The following is a 9,111-nucleotide window of genomic DNA, read 5'->3' as shown; positions in this document are numbered from 1 at the left end:
AGTTATTAAACGCACGTTCCACTGGAGGGGCCACTCGTCCGCTGTTTCTCCCAGTTGTCCCTGTGTGGAAAGGCTGGCCGGGGGTACTGGGTCCCCTTGTTTTCTAGGGAGACCAAAGATCTCTTTTGATTTAAAAATCGCAATATTTTTAGTGAAACCTCTGTTTTTAATTTCAGGCAAGTCAACTGGACGTGTACAAAGTCGAGCGAATTGTACAAGGTCGGTCCTCTCAGATGTGGTAGGGCCCAAAGTAGAGTTTCAGTTGTTCCGATCTCACTGCACCACGTGGTGATACGTGTGTGCACTTGCGTACGCGTGTGTGTAAGTGTGCTTGTGTGAAAGTGTGTGTTTGTATTTTGTTCTGTAGCTGAGCAGCAGTTAGATATTTTCCTTTTTATTTTTTTCTCTCTCACAGACAACCATATGTGTTTAGAATGGAGCACCCTTTATCTTTAAAATGATATTATCTATTAGTAAAGAATACCAAACTGCTGAAAGGAACAATACATAACCCAGCTGAAGAAATTACTGGGTGAAAGTAATCACACACACACACACACACACACACACAGAAAGTAATCACCCAGCTGAAGAAATAAAACATCACTATACAGTTAAAGCCTTCTATGTGCCCTTCCTGATCCCATATTTTTCTCTGCCCTTATAGGCTATAACGCATTTTTAGGGCCCACATATTTTTAAACGAGTACTTTTATCAAGTAGTAGCAGTTTAGATCGTGTCTAAGAATAATTGCATATAGATATATATATATATATATATGTATATATCTATCTATATCTGTGTATGTTCAGGTATACATATATATGTATATAAATGTAAGCTTGATATTTCAGAAATTGATTTACTATAATCTTTATGTTTTTAACATTTTTCTAATATTTAATGTTTATTTTTGAGAGAGAGATAGAGCAAGAGTGAGGGAAGGGCGGAGAGAGAGGGAGGCACAGAATCCGAAGCAGGCTCTAGGCTCTGAGCTGTCAGCGCAGAGCCCGACGCGGGGCTCGAACTCACGAACCGCGAGATCGTGACCTCAGCCAAAGTTGGACGCTTAACCGACTGAGCCACCCAGGCGCCCCTATAATCTTTATTAAGATGAATAATAATATATTACCTTTCTATAGCAATTTACATTTACAGCGTAAGTTGAAATATTTCATCGCATTTTACTTTTATTAATTGACATCTGTACCTTAATCCTTTGGACTCGCAAAGTCTCTGAAAGTCGAATGGATATGCATGTGTGAGCCTGGTTAATGCAAGGTAATCACTTTTGATATTCTATATCCTACCCACTGTACATCTGCTAGAGAATAATGCTTCAGAATTCTGTTTTCTGAATAGGCATTAATGTGCAGCAATTGGGTATTATGCCACTTTTGAGTTGTAATCAAATGTACCATCTATGTGCATAAATGCATTTCAATTCACGCCACATTATTAGATATAAAACATGACATGTATTTGACTGAGAGCAACACCTGTAGGTTTCTTGGAGCGTCTTGACATTCTTTATTGACAGTTGTCACAGATCAAATTTTCTCCTATGGTTCCTTTCTTATTTAGGGTTGGATAGAGCTGGATGACTGGCCTCCCTCTGTTTCATTCCTTAGCTTTTCCAGAGCCACGTTTTGCAGTGGAAAGGGGGAAGAAAAGTCGACTTATTTTCTTCTCAGACTCAGAATGGTTGCAGTAATTTTCTATAATATATTTCGGCCGTTATTCTCATCTTCCAAAGCAATTTATCATCTTTAACCTGATTTTTTTTTTCCCTAAGGCTAAATCATCATTTTCACGATAGGGATAACATGGCTGCTGGGGGAATGTATAAAGGCCTGAGGAATAGTTGAATTGGGAGGAAAGCAAAGTTGACTCTTAGCCAGCCAACATATGCTAAGTAATGTAAGGAGATGAATGGAATAGAGTTGTGGCCCCAGAATCGCACGGGGTGGAAGGCAATCCAACCGTATTGTGTATTAGCAGAATCTACTGGACCCTCAATAGAGAATTTAGTCTTGAGAACGTGGGGAGTAATGACAGGTCCTGGATGAAGGCCTAATCCTGATAATCTGGTTTTGTTGCCTCGATTTCTTACGTTCCCAAATGCAATACTTACGGTAATTATTATTTTTTGAAGAACTGATTACATCCATGAACCTCAGAGAGATGGTTCTGTTAGTCAAGAAGCACCAAACTGGTAAAAGGAGTAATACAGTAATTACCTGTGTACACATCACCCAGCTGAAGAAATTGAGCATTACTTATAGTTCAGGGCTTTGACTCACCAGTTCTGCCCTTTGGAGATCTGAAAATCTTGCATTTGGACTAAATTAACTCTCGCAGGGAATTGAGGCTATGAAAGAGATGATTTGTTCCACGGTGACTGCATGCTGTTGGGAAAGGCAGTGTTTCATATCCTGTGGATTCCTGAAGTTCCAAAGTAAGGAGAAGGCACTCGAAGAGTGAGGGTAGCTCCAGTCCAGGCTGCTGTAGCTTAAACACTTCCGAACTTGAACGCACGCCGTGAACTTGTCGAGAAAGCTAGTTGTGAAATTTTAAATTGAGCTGTCCACTTTGCATCGAATATTTGGCTTAAAGCTAGCTGACATACAAACTAAAAGATATTTCATTGATAGCTGCCAAAGAGAGTAAAGGGTAAGTTTATCACATGATAGTAGGATAAGGAAAGCATATTAAAGAAAGATTGTAAATGAACTAGGTGTCCCATTGTGATTAAGAAAATGTCGTCTCCTCCCAGTGATAGAACCTGCTAACATGGAATTATTTTGGCCTCGTAAGACGGCAGAAGACTTGAATATATTACCACGTAATCATTCCGTAGGAGATTGGGCTTGGCTAAGCCTCGACTGGCAACACGGTGGCTGGTATAAATTGTAGTTCGGCTGGCTACTTAGCATTGAAAGCTAGAATAAACGTGTAATTCCTGAAAACAAGGGATACATAAACATTTTCTGCGTTAGGAAAAAAAAAAGCTTTATGAAATGCAAGAGGGTTTTGTTTTTAAGACATCACTTACTAATTGCATTTAGGCGTCAAAAGAACTCTGAAGGTTTTCTCTCAGTCTGCTCCATACTGTTGCACATACAGTGTTTAATTAGATGATTCATTAAATGTATGAATGTTTTCAACGCGCGTTCGATATAACTTATTAAGTGTTCATTTTAAGTGGCAGTGTGATAACCCCTTTCGGAGTCGCCCTGCTTAGGCTGGCAGTGACTACAGACATTGACATGTTTTCGTCTGCAGCTGGAGGCGCCCGCCCGCCTGCAGCAACGGGACAGCTGTCCTTCCTGCTGCTCTTTTCCTGCTTTCGGCCCCGCGTGTAACTTACCAGCCTTCCTTGGGGGCTCCGCCCCGTGATCTGCACATGCGAGGCATTCGACAAACGCTGAGTGAGAAGAATGTTCCTGTTTGAGCACCCAGTGAAATAAAATGGAACGATGGCAAGATTTTAAAAAGCCAGGTGTCCCAGGGGCGCCTGGGTGGCTCAGTGGGTTAAGCATCGGACTCTCCAGCTCAGCTCAGGTCACGACCCCAGGATTTGCGAGTTCGAGCCCCACGTTGGGCTCTGCGCTGGCAGTGCGGATTTTGCTGGGGATTCTCTTTCCCTGTCTCTCTGCCCCTCCCCCACTCACACTGTCTCTCCCTCTCTCTCAATCTCTCAAAATAAGCGAACAAACAAACAAAAAACTTAAAAAGCCAGGTGTCCCATCACTGTCTATTAAGTGTCCATGCAGTTTTGATCCATCCGTTGAGCTCTCTGGGCCTTAGTTTTCTTAACCTGTCATCTGACTGGCTTAGATCCAATGATTTCCAAAGACCAGCCCTCGATTCACCTTCTGTTATTCATTGGCTCCCTCCCCTGTGATTCTGCCTACTGTCTTCCGTTCCATCTGTACGTCTAGTGGAGAGGATACTGTGTAAGTTACCATACACCTAAGTATTTGTCGTGCTTTCGGTTTTTCGGATTCATCAATAACTTCTGCCCTTCGGAGAGAAATAAACATAGCCTTTTCGCTGTAAACTGAGAACATGGCTACATATTTGAAATCTGTATTGTCAACCTTAACACTCTTCTGATTGGGAATGGCCTTTGCCTTCCTACCCTTGAATTTCCTCCAAGAACACTTTCTGGCTGCTCCCATTTAGTGCTTTGATGGGGGGGTAGGAGGACTAGATGCCGGATCTCCATCTGCTCCCAAATCCCTGTGTCACGGAGGGCCACTCATTTCCCCAAGTGTAAAATTAGGGAGCTTTATTTGATGATATTAGAATCTGTTATAAGTCTCATTCTATATGAATCTGTGTTTGGGGATGCCCATCGTTTATATACGAGGCAAATCAAAAGAACTTTTAATGAGCACCTACTGTGTGCCAAAATGATAGATATATTTTAAGACTAAGGAAACTGAGGACCAGAGAGGTTAAATAGCATGCCTAATCACTAATAAGCCAACAAAGCTGCAAGTGACAGAATCAGGACTTGAATCTGTGTCTACCTGGTTCCACAAGCCATACCAGTTGGAGAGGTTTGTTAGATCTGTTTTATTAATTTTATTTGATAGGTGATGGGGAACAAGTTTTTGAGCAAGGGTTAGTGTGATAAAAGGCCTTATTTATTTATTTATTTATTTATTTATTTATTTATTTTTGGTGTTGTTAACATTTATTTTTATTTTTTTTAATTTTAATTTTTTTAAATTTACATCCAAATTAGTTAGCATATAGTGCAACAATGATTTCAGGAGTAGATTCCTTAATGCCCCTTACCCATTTAGCCCATCCCCCCTCCCCAACCCCTCCAGCAACCCTCTGTTTGTTCTCCATATTTAAGAGTCTCTTATGTGTTGTCCCACTCTGTTTTTATATTATTTTTGTTTCCCTTCCCTTATGTGCATATGTTTTGTCTCTTAAAGTCCTCATATGAGTGAAGTCGTATGATATTTGTCTTTCTCTGCCGGACTAATTTCGCTTAGCATAATACCCTCCAGTTCCATCCACGTAGTTGCAAATGGCAAGATTTCATTCTTTTTGGTTGCCAAGTAATACACCATTGTATATATATATACCACATCTTCTTTATCCATTCATGCATCGATGGACATTTGGACTCTTTCCACACTTTGGCTATCATTGATAGTGCTGCTATAAACATGGGGGTGCATGTGTCCCTTTGAAACAGCACACCTGTATCCCGTGGATAAATACCTAGTAGTGCAATTGCTGGGTCTTAGGGTAGTTCCATTTTTAGTTTTTTGAGGAACCTCCATCCTGTTTTCCAGAGTGGCTGTACCAGCTTGCATTCCCACCAGCAGTGCAAAAGAGATCCTCTTTTTCCATATCCTTGCCAACGTCTGTTGTTGCCTGAGTCATTAATGTTAGCCATTCTGACAGGTGTGAGGTGGTATCTCGCTGTGGTTTTGAGTTGTATTTCCCTGATGGTGAGTGATGTGGAGCATTTTTCCATGTGTCGGTTGGCCATCTGGATGTCTTCTTTGGAGAAGTGTCTATTCATGTCTTTTGCCCATTTCTTCACTGGATTCTTTGTTTTCTGGGTGTTGAGTTTGAGAAGTTCTTTGTAGATTTTGGATACTAACCCTTTATCTGATATGTCATTTGCAAATATCTTCTCCCATTCTGTCGGTTGCCTTTTAGTTTTGCTGATTGTTTCCTTCACTGTGCAGAAGCTTTTTATTTTGATGAGGTCCCAGTAGTTCATTTTTTGCTTTTGTTTCCCTTGCCTCCAGAGACGTGTTGAGTAACAAGTTGCTGCATCCAAGATCAAAGAGGTTTTTGCCTGCTTTCTCCTCAAGGATTTTGATGGCTTCCTGTCTCACATTTAGGTTAAAAGGCCTAATTTTAAAAGGTCAGCATCAGTGCAGAGCCTGCTTGAGATTCTTCTCTCTCTCCCCCCTCTCTCTGCCCCTCCCCCGTGCGCTCTCTCTCTCTTTCTCTCTCTCAGAATAAATAAATAAAAACTTTAAAAATAAAAAGATCAGCATGATGGTATTCATGGAAGATAGCAGCCCTATTTAATTGATCCTTTTATTTTCAACATCGAACGCAGTATTTAGCAAATGTTAGATCTATAATTGATTTTTACTGAATGAATGCATGGATGGATGGATGAATGAATGATGCTGCTGAATAGGTCATGAGATCAGAGAAAGGAGAAATACTAGTGATAATGCTACCGTGGTGGTCTGAGCATGAAGTAATAAAACATTGAACTAGAGTGGTGGCAGTGTGGAAGGACACAAGCAAACAGGAAACACGGACTGGACCTGGGAACAAATTAGATGTGGGCATGAGAGAAACCACAAATGACCCCAAAGCTTTGAAGCCTTATTGATTGCCCTGATGGTTTGATACCATTCTCAGAATTCTGGAGGTCACCTTGTAGTTTGACATCTATTACCAAGTGCAGTGAAAGCCTGCAGACAATGGAGTACAAGTGGAACACATTACCATCTGAATGAATTGTAAACCAAACCCATTTATGTGTGAGTTTGACCCGCATAAGGATTGAAATACGGTGAAGGAAAAGTAGTGGAGAACATAGAGGGTATAGGTCTCCTTTAAACTATTTTCTGCCTCGCTCCCCCCTTTGCTTTCTTTAATCAAGACCTGCCAATGGGTATTGAACTGGGTTCCACTTATTCACGTGTAGGGGTCTTCCAGCACAGAAAAGTAGAGATCATTGCCAATGACCAAGGCACACGTACCAGTCCAAACGATGTGGCTTTCACAGAGTGATCACCTCATCAATGAGGTTGCTAAGAGCCAAGAGATGATGAACTTCGCTACCGTTTTTGATGCCAGTAGGCTGATTGGTCGTAAGTTTGGTGATGACAGAGTTCAGTTGCAGTGAAGCACTGGCCTTTCCAAATGATTTGTGAAAAGGGAAAACCCAAAGTAATTGTAGAATATAAAGGAAAAAATGTTTTTTCCCCAGAGGAGATCTCTTCCGTTCTAAGCAAGATGAAAGAGTTTGCTGCAGCCTCCTTGGGTGGAAAAAAAGCCAGAAAATACAGTAATTACTGTTCTAACCTACTTAAATGATTTACAGTGTCAGGCCACAAAGAATGCACGGACCATCACTGATCTTAATATCCTGGAAATCGTTAATGAGTCTACTGCAGCAGTCATAGTTTATGGCCTGGGTTTAAAAACAACGACAACAAAAAATGAAGCTTTAAAAGAGAGAAACATGCCGATCTTTGACTTAGGTAGTGGCACCTTTGGTGTATCTATCCTAAACATCCAGGATGACATCTTTGAAGGAAAATCCACAGCTGGTAACACCCACCTGGATGGGGAACTTTTTGATAGTTGTATGGTGAGCTACCTGATGGAAGAGGCCAAAAGCAAGCACAGGAAGGATGTAACCTACCACAAGCAGGCAGTACGCTGCCTCCAGACTGCCTATGAGAAGGCACAATGTATCTTGGGTTTCTTTGCTCCTGCCGGGATTGAAATTGATTTATTCTATAGGGACATGGGTTTCTACACTTCTGTTTCTTGAGCCCAGCTGAGTGCTGATGTCTTCTGTGGTGCCCTAAAGCTAGTAGAGGAGTCTCTGAAGGATGCCAAACTCGACAAGAGCCACGTTAATGAAACTGAGATAGTCAGTGATTCCACTTGTACCCCAAAGTTTCAGAAATTGCTTCCAATTTTGTTGAATGGAAAGGAGCTCAACAAAATCATCAGCCCTCATGAGGAGTAGCTGCACAATGCGGAAGATCTCCTGCTCCTTGATGATGCCCCTTTTCTTTGGGCATCGAAACAACAAGGAGGTCATGGCATGTCTAAGAGAGACCCCACCATTCCTACAAAGCAAACCCAGATGCTCACTGCTTCCTCTGCCACCCAGGCCACTGCTTAGTGACAGCGTAGGATGGAGAAAGGGCTGTAACTAAAAGAAGTAAACTGCTTGGCAAGTTTTGCTCTCTGGGATCCTCTAGCCTCCCGGAGCATTCCTAAAATCCAGGTGACCTTTGACATAGACACCAGGATCAATCGCAATGTAACGGCTTCACACAAAAGTACCAGTAGGAAGAACAAAATCAACATTACTAACAACAAAGGCCATCTCAGTAAAGATGATATCGATCAGATTCTAGAAAGCAGGAAAATAGAGATTGGAAGATGAAGTTAATGGAGATCGGGTAACAGCCAGAAATACTATAGAAGCCTAAACTTGAGTGGCATGCAAACAGTTGAAAATAACACTCTGAGACTCGTGTTCAGTAGAGAAAATGAAAGGAAGGCTCTTGAAAGGTGTCGGGAAGCATTCAGCTGCCTCAAGTACCAGCACACGGCTGAAAGGGAAGAGTGTGAGTGTAACAGACTTTGAGAGTTTTCAGTCCAAGTGTCGTGAGGCTTTACTGGGCAGTAGGATCTGGCGGCTGTGGGCTTCCGCAACTGAGAGGAGCCTAGGTCTGGTGCTGATCAAGCGGACGAAACGGTCATTCTTTGGAATGAGTCTGTTCTCTGCCACCACTTGTGCAGTTTCTATTTCAGTATTTCATGCTTAGTTTGCATCCTCAGTGTGCATGAAAAAGGAAAGATTCAAAACCTAGTTTAACGATACAAATTTGTGAGTTTATTCAGCGTCGTAATACGAATGCTCCTACGTCTTGTGGGTTTACGATCTTCACATTTTTCAGCACCTGCAGTTTATGGATGGGGACTTGTTTGGAAACGATCACTTATGAAATATTTCAGCGCTTCCCTTTGGTAATAAGAAACGGGCTCTGTTACCATCCCACAGTCTCACCCCTTAAATAACAGTTACTAGTTGTGAGCAAGTGTTGTGGCTGCAAACCTGGATAAACATTTTATTCTACTCATCTATATACTACATTAGAATTTACTGCTTTCAGTCACATTTCTGTGTATTTTTTAAAACGTCTTCATGACCCACTGATGTCTGCATCTCTCGATTTACAGAAAAATTACAGTCCTTCCCAGGTCCAAGTTGCCATCGGAGATTTTAACTCTTCTCATTGTATGTTACTTAACGAGGTACCACGTGTTTTGCTGATTGTTCATGCCTTGACTTCTCAGCT

At 41.6% G+C, this 9,111-nt stretch overlaps 1 pseudogene; it reads left to right on the top strand.

The window, feature by feature from the left end:
- Positions 1 to 6,090: 6,090 nt before the first annotated feature.
- Positions 6,091 to 8,908, top strand: LOC106976716 (heat shock-related 70 kDa protein 2-like; annotated as a pseudogene).
- The last annotated feature ends 203 nt before the right edge of the window (positions 8,909 to 9,111 follow it).

This window comes from Acinonyx jubatus, chromosome X (genome assembly GCF_027475565.1).
Source record: "Acinonyx jubatus isolate Ajub_Pintada_27869175 chromosome X, VMU_Ajub_asm_v1.0, whole genome shotgun sequence".
Classification (NCBI taxonomy): Eukaryota; Metazoa; Chordata; class Mammalia; order Carnivora; family Felidae; genus Acinonyx; species Acinonyx jubatus.
Note: the sequence above shows the minus strand (reverse complement) of the source record. Positions and strands in the feature narration are given on the sequence as shown.